Here is a 13,633-nt window from a genome sequence, read left to right as displayed (position 1 = left end):
AATTAAAGCATAGTGATTAATCACAAAAACAATATGTAATTATATATGTGTTTTCCGATGGTCTTAGGTGACCCCTGTGAAAGGGTTGTTCGACCCCCAAAGGGGTCGCGACCCACAGGTTGAGAACCGCTGCTCTAGGGCCTGTGTTGAGAACAGGCTCTAGGAGAGCAAGGACAGAAGCAGGGAAAGAGGCTACAGAAATAATCTAGGTGAGATATAATGGTTGTTTGCACACCATTTATAATTGGGAATTTGTACCTTTTGACCATCTCCATCCATTTGGCACAGTTCCACTCCCACTCCCACCCACCCCCGCCTCTGGAAACCACCAGTCTGTTCTCTGTATCTATGAGTTTCTTTGTTTTTCTTAGATTCCACACATAAGTGAGTAGATATGGTGGAATGTGACCAATTCTAGATACATTCTGAAGGTAGAACCAACAGGGTTTGTGGATAGACTGATCGTAGGGTGAAAGAGAAAGAAGAGAGTCAGGGATAATGCCAAGGTTTTTGGCCTGGACTACTGGAAGAATGGAGCTGCTATTTACTGAGATGGGACAGGCAGTGGGAAGAGCAGGTTTTGGATAGGAAAATCAGGAGTTCAGATTAGAGATGTCTATTAGTTTTCCAAATGGAGATGTCAAGTAGACATTTTGATATCAGAGTATGAGATTGAGAGGCGAGGTCTAACTTGGAGATAAAATTAGAAGTCACTGGTGTGAAATTGTTGCTGTATAGATGGTATTTAAAGTCATGTGACTAAGTAAAATGCCAAGGAAACAGGATTAATAAGGAAAAATAGAGATTTGAGGAGTAAGCAGCACTCTAACTTTGGAGGTCAGGAAGGTGATGAGGACGTAGCAAAAACACTATATAACAGCGGTTCTCAACCTATGGGTCCCGATCCCTTTGGGGGTCGAACGACCCTTTCACAGGGTCACCTAAGACCATTGGAAAACACATATATAATTACATATTGTTTTTGTGATTAATCACTATGCTTTAATTATGTTCAATTTGTAACAATGAAATTGGGGGTCACCACAACATGAGGAACTGTATTAAAGGGTCGTGGCATTAGGAAGGTTGAGAACCACTGCTATATAAGAACCTCCATAAGGTAGGAGGAAACCCAGAGAATGCAGTGTTCTGGAAGCTAAGTGAAGAAAGCTTTAAGAATAATCAACTGTGCAAATGCTGCTGAAAGATCAAATAAAAGAAAGACTGAGAACTGACTGAATGGATTTAGGAATGTGGAGGTCTTCAGTGGGGGCCTCAAGAGAGAGTTTGGTCCTGTATTATTGTATCTCTAATATCTAGTACTGTGCCTGTCACATAGTGATAACTCAATAAATATTTGCTGATTGAACTGGGGTCACTAGTCACTGAACGAGGAAATAGTCTTATTTCTAGAGGCTTACCAGCTGATAAAGTGCAATGTGAGGATTCTTTCTTTCTTTTATTGTTGACAGTATTACAGATGTCTCCCATTTTCTCCCTTTTTGCCCTCTTCCACCCAACCTCCACCCCATCCCAGGTCTTCCCCATGCTATTGTCTGTGCCTATGGGTTATGCATATATGTTCTTTGGTTAACCTCTTCCTAATCAAACTTCCCTCTCCCCTCCCTCCCCCAGGTCTGTTATTCTGTTGCCTGTTTCCAAACTGCTGGCCCTACTTTGTTTGTAAGTTTATTTTGTTCTTTAGATTCCAGTTATAAGTGAGATCATGTGATATTTGTCTTTCTCTAACTGGCTTAGTTTGCTTAGTATAATAAATATAAAGAATCGCCTTTACTCTCCTACTACGCCTGAAAACACATTAGTTTTGAAAACCATGTCTTATACACCTTGAACAGATATTCCCAAATTTGAGAGGAATAGCAATAGAATTTGACAAACACATGCCCTACAAGAAAATACACTTTTAATTCTGGATGGATACAATCTCTACAATTTCCTCTTGCATCTGGGGCCCTGTGACTTTGTACCCAGAGGTACAATAGGGATCCCAGTCCTCTAGTCTAATCTAATAAAAGAGAAACATGCAAATTGACCGCATCTCCGCTACGCCCAACCCACACCCACCAGCCAATCAGAGCGACTATATGCAAAGATGGTGGCCGGCAGCCACGGAGCTGGAGCAAGCAGGAGGCTTGGTTGCCCCGGCGATGGAGGATGCCCAGCTTCCCGCCTGCCCTGGCTGGCTGTGGCCTCCGCTCAAGGCAACAAAGTTTCAATTATGGAAGATAAATAAATCCCAGATACCTGCTTCCAGCCAGCCTCCACTGGGAGCTTGGGTGGCTGGGGGCTGTAGCCAGCCTGCAAACAGCCATCAGCCCCTCACCCAGGATGGCCACACCCTCATGGGGTGAGGGTCGCCACTGGGGGGTTTGGCCAGCCTGCAAACAGCCATCAGCCCCTCACCCAGGCTGGCCAGGCACCCCAGCAGGACCCCCTCCCTGAAGGGGGTGTGGCCAGCCTGAAAACGGCCCTCAGCCCCTCACCCAGGCTGGCCAGGCACCCCAGCGGGACCCCCACCCTGATCCGGGCAAACCAGCTGGCCCCCACCCATGCACCAAGCCTCTATCCTATATAATAAAAGGGTGATATGCAAATTGACCCTAACAGCAGAACGACTGGGAATGACTGGTCACTATGACACACACTGACCACCAAGGGGCATACACTCAATGCAGGAGCTTCCCCCTGGTGGTCAGTGTGCTCCCATAGGGGGAGCTCTGCTCAGCCACAAGCCAGGCTGACAGCTGTCAGTACAGCAGAGGTGGAGGCCTCTCCCACCTCCTCAGCAGTGCTAAGGATGTCCAACTGCAGCTTAGGCCTGCTCCCCGCTGGCAAGTGGGCATCCCCCAAGGGCTCCTGGGCTGCCAGAGGGATGTCTGACTGCCAGCTTAGGCCCAATCCCCCGGGGAGCGGGCCTAAGCCAGCAGGTGGACATCCCCCGAGGGGTCCCAAACTGCAAGACAGCACAGGCCGGGCTGAGGGACCCCCCCCCCCGCGAGTGCACAAATTTTTGTGCACCGGGCCTCTAGTTATGTCATAAGTCACTATGCACTAAAATGGAAGACTTTTGGTGGTTGCTGAAGAACACTAACTTATAAGTGCTTTGTACAAATAAGAGCTATCTGTGGCAAGCCAATAATTATCACAAATATTTGCTTAGTGATTTATACCTTTCAAAGTGATTACACATATACCCTCTCTAATCTCACAACTTTGTGAGGCAAGTATTTTTATCACTTTCACGTAATAAAAGAGAACACTCAGAGTCTGAAACATGCATAAAAACACACATTTCTTTCAACAAATGGTACTGAGAAAACTGAATAGCCACATGCAAAAGAATGGAGTTAGACCCTTACCTAACATACCAAAATTAACTAAAGACGGATCAAAGAGCTAAATGTAAGAATTAAAAGTGTTAACTCTTACAAGAACAAAACATAGTGGTAAACTGACTTGACCTTGGATTTGGCAATGATTCTTAGATATGCACTAAAAATATAACAACAACAACAAAACCATAAATTAGACTATCAGAATTAAAAGCTTTGTGCTAAGGATACTATCAAGAAAGTGAAAAAGCAGCTTACAGTATGGGAGACAATATTTCCAAATCATATATCTGATAATGAGGGCCTAGTATTTAGAATACACTAGTATTAAGAACTCTTACAACTACTCAACAACCAAAAGACAAGCAGACCAAATGGGCAAAAGACCTGAGTAGACATTTCTCCAAAGATATACAAATGGCCAACAAGCACATGAAAAGATGCTCAACATCATCAGTCATTAGCAAAATGCAAATCAAATTCACAATGGGATATTACTTCATACTCACTAGGATGGCTATAACCCAAAACAAACAAACAAACAAAAAGAACCAGAAAATGGCAAGTGTTGATGAGGACTTGGGAAACTGGAACTTTTCAATATTTCTAGTGGAAATGTAAAATGGTGCAGCTGCTGTGGAAAAGTTTGGTGGTTCCTCAAAAAGTTAAACATAGAATTACTATTATGACCCAGCAATTTCCACTCCTAGGTATATACACAAAATAAATGAAGCAGGTATTTGAGAAAAAACTTGTACACATATGCTTGTAGAAGCACTATTTACAATTGCCAAAAGGTGTAAACATCCCCAACTGATTAGTGGATAAAACATATGTGGTCTATCCATACAGTGGAATTATTATTCAAAGAAAGGAACACATGCTACAACATGAATGAACCTTGCAAATATTATGTTAAATGAAAGAAGCCAGACACAAAAAGTCACATATTGTGTGATTCCGTTTATATGAAATGTCCAGAATAGGCAAATCATTAGAGACAGAAAGTAGATTATTGTTTTCCAGTGAATGGGAGAGAGAAATGGGGAGTGACTGTTTATGGATACAGGGCTTCCTTGTGGGGTGATAAAAATGTTCTGGATTTAGATAGTGGTGATGGTTGCACAACACTGTGAATGTACTGAGAGTCACTGAATTATACACTTCGTAATGATTAATTTATGCTATATGAATTTTTAAAAAATATATTTTTATTGATTTCAGAGAGGAAGGGAGAGAGATAGAAACTTCAATGATGAGAGAGAAGCCTTGATTGGCTGCCTCTTGCATGCCCCCTACTGGGGATTGAGCCCGCAACCCTGGTATGTGCCCTTAACCAGAATCAAACCCGCGACCCTTCAGTCCGCAGGTCGATGTTCTATCCACTGAGCCAAACCAACTAGGGCTATGTTATGTGAATTTTAACTCAATAAAAGTAAATAACTCACACAGCTCACACTTGACAGATCCAAGGCCTTGCATCCAAGAACTGACTGCAAGAACACCCCACTCAATTATCACGTCTCCTCTACAAATTTAAGAAGCTCTGGACCACTTTTCCCTCCATCTACCACCATCCAGACAAAGTACCTAAGTATTTTGTGGTGGTGGTATTCCTATGATTGTCTAAGCACAAGGGTTTCTAAACAAAATATTTTCTTTCTTATCTTAGACTCTCAGCACAAACCTTTATAAACCAAGGTTTGCTATTCATGTCACAAAGTCATCTGTCATACAGAAACTAACCACCAACCACCTAACTGAAGAGCCAAAGGCAGCTATGAAGGCTAATCCCTCACAAGATGATACTCCTATTTGCAAAAAGAGTATAACAGTGGGACTTATGCCTTCAACTAGTAAACACCATTCTTCACTAATAATCATTGGCATTGTGCAACCCCATGGTTTTTTGTTCTGCTGGTAGATCACAGCTCTTAGAAACATGAAGTGCAGCCCAGCCAGCGTGGCTCAGTGGTTGAGCGTCTACCTATGAACCAGGAGGTCACGGTTCAATTCCTGGTCAGGGTGCATGCCAAGTTGTGGGCTAGATCCCCAGTGTGGGGTGTACGGGAGGCAGCAGATCAATGATCCTCTATCATCACTATCATCATTGATTTTTCTCTCTCTTTCTGCCTCTCCCTTCCTCTCTGAAAGAATATGTGTGTGTGTGTGTGTGTGTGTGTGTGTGTATATATATATATAATAAAAAGTGCAAAACTGACCTTTAAGTCCTTCTTTGCCAGGTTAAGGTTGCCAAGGGGGCAGAAATGCATAAGAGACAGATAGGTAGTGGCCATCTGCATGACAACCCACTCTAGACAAGGTTTTCAAGGTAACTGCATTCACACAACCTTTTGAAAACCAGTTTGTTCACTGCTCTCTTCACCTTCTCTCTGAGCCCAACGAGGTCCTATTCCTCCAACTTCTATCTATACCTTTTAATCACCGTCAATGAAAACGTTTCAAAGTATGAGAAATTTTGCATGCAACTGGAAAACCAAGTTACAATATCATTATTTGGGAAAAATACAGCTGCAAAAAACACTCCTGGAAATATGACAGCTAGATACATATTCTCCGACATAGCCAAGTATTCCATTTTCAATATGCCAACAATCTGGTCTTTGTTCATCAGTTCAATGAGAGGATGATGTCAGGGTCACTGGAGCCCAGATCACTGCTGGCCTTTAGGAGCATTATGGCTTTCCAGATAAGAAAGAGACTAAGGGCCTAATTTCTAACATCTGAGTCTCAAGAGTTCTGGCAAAATATCTCCTTAGTGAAAAAACACAAAATCTCCAAAACAAATACAAGCAAGACCCCTCTGAAATGAGGGGGAGAGGTAATCACGCACCATTGAGTTACCTTCCTAAAAAGCTAGAAGTGTTTGGGTAACCAACACACTCTGAGCACCTATCACAGAGACAATATAAGACACCCGTCCTCTCACTACTCCTTTTTTCAGATAAACTTCTCAAAAGATTTTCCCAACATTTTCCATTTCCATTTCCTTACTTCTTACCCATCTCAATTTGTTTTCTGCCTCTTCCCATCTAAAATGGTTCCGCTGAGGTCAAAGACTTCATCTTGCTAAATCCAACAGATCATTTTCAGTCTTCAAGCATGTCACGAGCGGACCACGGGTTTGACATGCTTGGTCTACATCTTTACTTAACTCCTATCTTTTTTGAAATATTCTTTTCTTGCCTTTTATGACACATCTTTAAATGTGTTTTTTTAAAAAAAATTGATTTCAGAGGAAGGGAGAGGGAGAGAGAGATAGAAACATCAATGATGAGGAAGAATCATCGATGGGCCATCTCCTGCACACCTCCCTGCCAGGGATCAAGCCCAAAACCCAGACATATGCCTTGACTGGGAATCAACCTGTGACCTTCTGGTTCATGGGTCAACGCTCAACCTTTGAGCAACACTGGCCAGGTTTATGACACATCTTAAACTGGAATTAGATCCTAAACTTTAGATCTAAAGTAAACACCTAAGAAAAAAATGAAGTATAGCTTACTCTTGAAAATCCTTTAAATGGCTCATGAAGTAAAGCATGCCTGTTTTTGTGTGTGCATAACATCACATAGTAAATGAACAGCATATCCTATCTAATAAAGAGGTAATATGCAAATTGACCATCACTCCAACACACAAGATGGCTGCCCCCATGTGGACACAAGATAGCTGGCAGGGGAGGGCAGTTGGGAGAGACCAGGCCTGCAGGGGAGGGCAATTGGGAGAGACCAGGCTTGCAATGGAAAGCAGTTGGGGAGAACCAGGCCTGCAGGGGGGTCAATTAGGAGTACCACTATCTTTGTTAATCTGGCAGGGGAGCTGTTAGGCGTTGATCAAGCTGGCAGGGGAGTGGTTAGGGGGTGATCAGGCAGGCAGGCAAGCAAGTGGTTGGGAGCCAGCAATCCTGGATTGTGAGAGGGATGTCTGACTGCCCATTTAGGCCCAATCCTAAATGGGCAGTCAGACATCCCTTGAGGGGTCCCAGATTGGAGAGTGTGCAGGCTGGGTTGAAGGACACACCGCCACCGCCCCTCCATGCACGAATTTCGTGCACCGGGACTCTAGTGTGTATATATATATATATATATACACACAAAACAAATAGTAATTATAGATGCAAATGGAAACTTCACCCTTTCTCATCTAATTAAAAATACCTTTAAGTGTAGTGGGTTAAGTTTGCATTTCTTAACTGCAAGCAAGGGACTGTTCCATTCCATTGTACCTCTCTGGCCACTTATCCCTTTCCTGGGTCTGCTACACTCCTTTGAAATCCTGAGCCCTCTTCTCTTCTTAATCTCTATCAATGGTTCTCAATTTCCAGTGCTCGGTGGAATTGCCTGACGAGCCTTAAAAAATCCAAGGCTATAATTTGGACCAAGTAAACAGAAATACTATTTTTTAATCATTCAGTGTTTCCAATGTGCAGCCAAGATGAGAATCACTGTTCTACACTCTTTTCCTAGAGCAGGGACCACACACTTAAATGCCTTCAGGGTCTGAGAATTAAATGAGCAAAGCAGGCCAAGCATAAGTTTTAGGAGTGGTGGGCTCTTTGCTGAACTAGAAAGCAACTGGAATCAGCTGTGACTTAGCTCCAATCAATTGTTGCCAGATGGGAAAGCTGGCTCAGTAGAGCCACATCTTCTCATTTATAAAGAAAAATCCCAAATCTGGATTTTCATGGGAAATCTTCAGATTTTAAATTACTGGCAAAGAGTGTCGGCCCATGCATCAAAGGATCTCAGGTTCCTAGTCAAGGGCATGTGCCTGGTTTGCTAGTTTGATTCCTGGCCCCAGTCGGGATGCATTGGGGAGCCAATCAATTGATGTCTGTCAGTCTCTCTCTCCTTCCCTCCCTCCCTTCCATTCTCCCTAAAAAAAAACACCACAAAAACCCAAACACAAAAAAACCACAAAACAAACAAAAATATGGAAAATAATATCCTCCGGTGAGTATTAACAAAAAACCAACAAAATATTGGCAACTAACTCAAAATTAAACAACAAAAACCATTGTATTGGAAAAACAAAACACATCTGTAAGCCTGATTTAGCTGTGGGCTACAGGTTTGCAACCCATTGCCCTTGGTAATTCCATCCACACCTTTCAATTTACACCTAAAAAACTTGTGTCCCAGTTCAGTCCATTCCTCTGGGCTATCGATCTGAATTATCAAATGCTTATATGACATTTCCACTTGAGGGGCTCACCAGTCCCAAAGTGAAATCTGATTTAAACCCGCCTTAACACTACTTATCCTTCCAGTGTTCTTTGTCTCAGGCAACAACTCCTCCACCATTCTCCTGGTTGGGCAAGCCTGACTCAGGGAGTCATCCTCACACTTTATTTCTCCCTCCCATGGCTTGTGCCATATCAGTAATCAAATCCTATCAATTATGCCAAATATATCTCCTGTATTCATCTACTTCTCTCCATCTCCTCTGCTATCATCATAATCCCAGCTACCATCTTTTCTCTCCTACTTTTCCACAGTGTATTTGTTGGCTCAGGCTGCTATAACAAAATACCATAGATTGGGTGGTTTATACAACATAAATTTATAGAATTTCGAGATCAACATCCAGCAGGGTCAGTTTCTAGTGAGGAGTCTCTTCTTGGCCTCTCACTGTACTCACACGGCCTTTTCTCCTTACTCTTCTTATAAAGCCACCAATTTTATCAGGTTAGGGTCTCGTTCTGATGACCTCATTTAATCTTAATTACCTCTTAAAGACTATCTTCAAATATAGTCCATTGGGGATTAGGGCTTCAAAATATTAATTTTGGGGGGACACAATTTATTCTATAGCACACAATTTAATCAGGGTCAGTTGTCTCCCACATTCACTCATTTCCTTCTAAACCCTTTTTTCCAATTTGACCAGAGTGATCTTTTACAAACACAAATATTTACAACTGTGTGTGTGTGTGTATACATTTGACTCAACAATTCCACTTCTAGGAATCTATCTTACAAATATATTCACACACAGAAACTGGTATAAGCATAGTACTGTTTGTTATGGTAAATTATTGGAAACAATTTAAATGTCCATCAAAGAGTGGTTAAATAACCTGTGGTATATCCATGCAATAGAATATTACAGTCATTCAAAAGAATAAGGAAACTATATATTGAAATGGAAAGATTTCTAAGACATTGTTCAGAGAACAGAATAATGTTAGTATGCTACCATTCTGGTAAACAACAGGAGGAAAGAAGAATATGCATTTGCTTGAATGCCATTTGTTTAGATATATGCCTCCTAAATATATATCCTATGTCCATCTTCTTACCCTTTCCTCTGCTACCACCTGAGTCCCAGCTGTTTGTTACAGTAAGTTATTGGAAACTAGTAGCAGTGGTTACCGCTTTGGAAGGTGTGGGGGAAAATGGCAATTAGGGAAGGAGTAGTCCCACGGCAGACATTCTGATTGGAGAATGGCCCAGCGCTAGTTTAAGTTCTTCTTGTGGTTCTAATGAGCAGACTGAACTGAGAACTGTGCCTGAGGTAGCCTTCACTTACTTTCCCCAGCTTCATTTTATATCATCCTGCTCCTATGACTCTCTATGCTCCAGCCACACTGGCCTCGGAATTCCCAGAAAGGTCCCGTTGATTCTGTAGGAATGTGGTCTCTCTAAGCTTCACCTTATAACTTCTATTTATCCTTCAGAGTACAACTCATCTTAAAGTTCGTTTCCAAAGAAAAATTTCCTAGTTTCCAAACTAGGTCAGGACCCCTGTTTTATGTACTCAACGCACCCTGTACTTCTCCCAGAATTTATCACAATTGTAATGAGGTAACTATCATTAGACATTCATGCATCTGTCACTCTTTAGCTTGCAATGTCCAGGAGAGCAAAGACCACATCAGGTTTTTTTTTGGTTTGTTTTTGTTTTTTACCTAAATAGTGTCTGGCTGGCAAAAAAGGCCCTTCCTCAGGCATTTGTTAAATACATGAGTAAGACTGCTCCTGCCCTCAAGCTTAGCATAGTAGATAAAATCAACACATAAGCAAATGAGGACAATGTAGGGTCACTGGTGTTAAGGTTGCAGTCTGTTTAGAACAGTGGTTCTCTGGTGGACATAACATGGGCTTTCCCAGGGGACTGCTGGCAATGTTTGGAGGCATTTTTAACTGTCACAACTAGGGGGGTGAGAGGCAATACTGGTTTCCATTAAGTAGAGGTCAGGAATGCTTCTAAGCATCCTATAATGCACAGGATAACCCCCCACAACAAAGAACTATCTGGTCCAAATGAGAGGCAATACTGGTTTCCATTAAGTAGAGGTCAGGAATGCTTCTAAACATCCTATAATGCACAGCATAACCCCCCACAACAAAGAACTATCTGGTCCAAATGTCAATAGTCCCAGGGAAAAAAACCCCTTTCATTCAGAAAGAGAATGATAATGCCCCAAAGGGCTATCAATTCTACTCTAGGTGGTGGAGTTTATTTTTAGGAGGGAGGGGGGAGGAGGACATATGTCAAGAAATTTCAGAGGGAAAATATACATAATATTATCTGCATATTGAAAGGTGGTGGGGGCCATGTCCCTGGAGATTGTTTGCCAGAGAAAATGAGGAGCCTCTGAAGAGCTCAAAAGCAGCGTATAGCTTGAACAGGTGCCTCTGTAGTACCCCACACTCCCAAATTACTCATCAACTTTATTCCCTTGTTGAAACAAAAGTTTCATTCTCTTAGGGCAGCTGGTTTCAGCTAAACATTAAGCCCATATTAATTCATCCCAGGATAAAAGTCTGATAGCCCCTGCACACTCCAGAATGTCAAGCTGCATTTAAAAAATATGCAAATACTTATGAATACTCAGGTTGTTAATGGATAAAGCTATTTTTGAACCCAAAAACCAGGTTAGTCCTGGTAAAATTTTCTGTTTTTAAAAGACGGAACTTTTGTTTCCCCTGCCCTCACTTTCTGAGCTCTCAGATTTATTAAAAAGATCCAAGTTTCCCCCCCACAAGTATCTCATGTTGTAAGTTAATTCTCTGCCAGAGAGGATAGGAGAGCCATTTGGATACAATAAATGTGAATGAACTGTATGTATAAATTAGGAAGGGTCTACAGGTTTTTAAAAGGCTTTCACTGACAGTCATGGATACTACCGAAAGGAAAGAAAAAGAGAGTCTTTTAATGGCATCATCAAGGAAGAAAAGAGTTTCACCACAACACAAGCCTGCTGCCTACTGTGCTGGATGCACATGCTTCTGACCTAGTATGGCAATTCTCAGGGTCTCAGCACTGGGTGCTCTGTTTACAAGAAACTGAGGACTGAAACTAATGAAGAACAAAGGAAAAAATGCCTGGCACCAAAGGTTTGCGGGGGGGGGGGGGCGGGGGGGGCTGGTTTGTACACGAATGATTGGGGGAGGAACACTTCCTCGGTTTCGGACGGCACCACAAATCACGTTTTTGCTTACGTGTTAAGAATTTTTATTTCGTGCTTGTCAGGCCGTTTCCTAATAAGAAAATACCTTATAATTTACAAACAGCCATTTAGCCTCCCTTACATTGGCTGACCACGAAAGCGGGATAACGTTTCCTTAAAGCTCTTCCAGAGTCGGAGGCTGGGGAACAGTAATGTGAGCATAACCGAGTTCAGATGCAACATCAACCGCGAGCGCGGCCAGCTGGTTTCCATCGAGCGGTCCCCCCGGAGCAAGCCCCTCGGAGGCGGCGGCCGGGACGGCGAGGGAAGCGGGGAGACCCACCGGCGCGGCCCGCGGGCGGCGGCAGGGCTGGGCCGGGGTCCGGCCGGCCGGCCGGCCTCCGGTCACCTTTGTCTCAGGTGCTCCCGCTCCCAGCCGGGCCGGGGCTCCCGCCCGAGGCCCCGAGCTGGTGACACATCCTTCTTTGGCCAAGTCGGGCCGAGGTTGGGCAGGGGGCGGGGAAGGAAAATACAGCCTCGGCGCCGAACGACGTGACTCTCAGTTCTTCCGAAACGTTGGCCCGGGTTTCTCTGCCAAGCTTTCCGGTGAACGAGGTCCCGAGGGCTGCGCGGGCGGACTGGCCTAGGAGCCCGGCAAGTGGGAGGGAACAGGCCGCCCGCCGCCTTCCCTCCTCGGTGGGCGCCCCCCGGGGTCGGCGGGTTCCACGCCTCCCGGGACCGAGCTGGGCGTGCAGAGGCGCCCGCCCCGCCTCGAACCCCGACCTCCACAGCTCCGCCCGCCGAGCCAGGGCAGCGCGACCGCACCGACCCCTCCGGCCAGGCCGGTCCCCGCCCCTCGGCTCCGGCCCCGCCCGCCCGGGCCTCCGCGGACCGCCCCCCCGGCCTCGCCACTACCCTCCGGCAGGGCCGGGGCGCTAGGGCTGCAGGCCGCGCGGCGGGCGTCCCCGCGCCTACCTCAGTGCCCGCGGCTCCTCCGGAGGCTGCTGGCCGCCAAGGCTCCCGGCGGCGCGGGAGGTGAAGCTGCGAGCGCGGCGGCGCGTGAGGAGCTGAGGCCCGAGCGCGCCCCGCCCAGCCGCCCGCCGGCCCCTCCGTCCCCCTCGTCCCACCCTCGGCCGCGGGCTCCGCGCCGCGCCCCGCCCCGCCCCGCCCGGCGGACCCCAGCCAGGAAGGGGGCCGCCAGGGGCGCTGCGAGGGCCGCCGCCGCCGCCGCTGCGGGTGCAGTCCCCTGTTGCGCGGCTCCGCGGGGACGGCTATTAGGAGTATTTGCTATTATTTGGAGGTGCGAGTCTCACGCATTTGCTGTTATTCTGATTGTTATTATCATTATTGTTATCGTCATTGGTTGTTTGGCCCTCCTCCAGCAGACTAGATGGTTCCTTGGAGGCCGGAGGCAACGGGAAGGGTAGCCCTGCCTCTGACTGACTGGGTATTCGGGGGTCACTCCGACCCTCACAGTGGCCCGCACTTGCGCCAGTTTTCTTTGTGAAGTAGGGAACCAGTTGGAAGAGATACTTATTTTTAACTGTTATATTGTTCGATATAACACAAATACAGAAAGCCATATAAAACCAATGCACAACTTAATCAATTATTGAGACACTAGAGGCCCGGTGCACAAAAATTTGTGCACTGGGGGGGGGGGGAGGGGGGGTCCCTCAGCCTGGCCTGTGCCCTCTTGCAGTCTGGGACCCCTCAGGAGATAATGACCTGCTGGCTTAGGCCTGCTCCTGGGTGGCAGAGGGCAGGCCCAATCCCTAGGTGCAGCGCCTGGTCAGGCTCAGAGCAGGGCCGATTGGGGAGTTGGGGCGCCGCCCCGTCATGCACAGAGCAGGGCGGATGG

The 13,633-nt window shown here is 45.5% G+C and overlaps 1 protein-coding gene across 2 annotated transcripts in view; it reads right to left on the bottom strand.

Annotated features, from left to right (window-relative positions):
- PPP2R3A (protein phosphatase 2 regulatory subunit B''alpha) overlaps positions 1-12,841 on the bottom strand; it is a 127,196-nt gene extending 114,355 nt beyond the window's left edge. For both annotated transcript variants that reach the window (XM_070433463.1, XM_070433464.1), the window contains exon 1: positions 12,748-12,841. The gene's annotated coding sequence lies outside the window, so the exon portion shown is untranslated. The remainder of the gene's footprint in view (positions 1-12,747) is intronic.
- Positions 12,842-13,633: the final 792 nt, after the last annotated feature.

This window comes from Myotis yumanensis, unplaced genomic scaffold (genome assembly GCF_028538775.1).
Source record: "Myotis yumanensis isolate MYYU_CA2020_CCGP unplaced genomic scaffold, mMyoYum1.0.hap1 SCAF_14, whole genome shotgun sequence".
Taxonomy (NCBI): domain Eukaryota; kingdom Metazoa; phylum Chordata; class Mammalia; order Chiroptera; family Vespertilionidae; genus Myotis; species Myotis yumanensis.
This window is presented reverse-complemented; position numbering and strand designations above follow the sequence as displayed.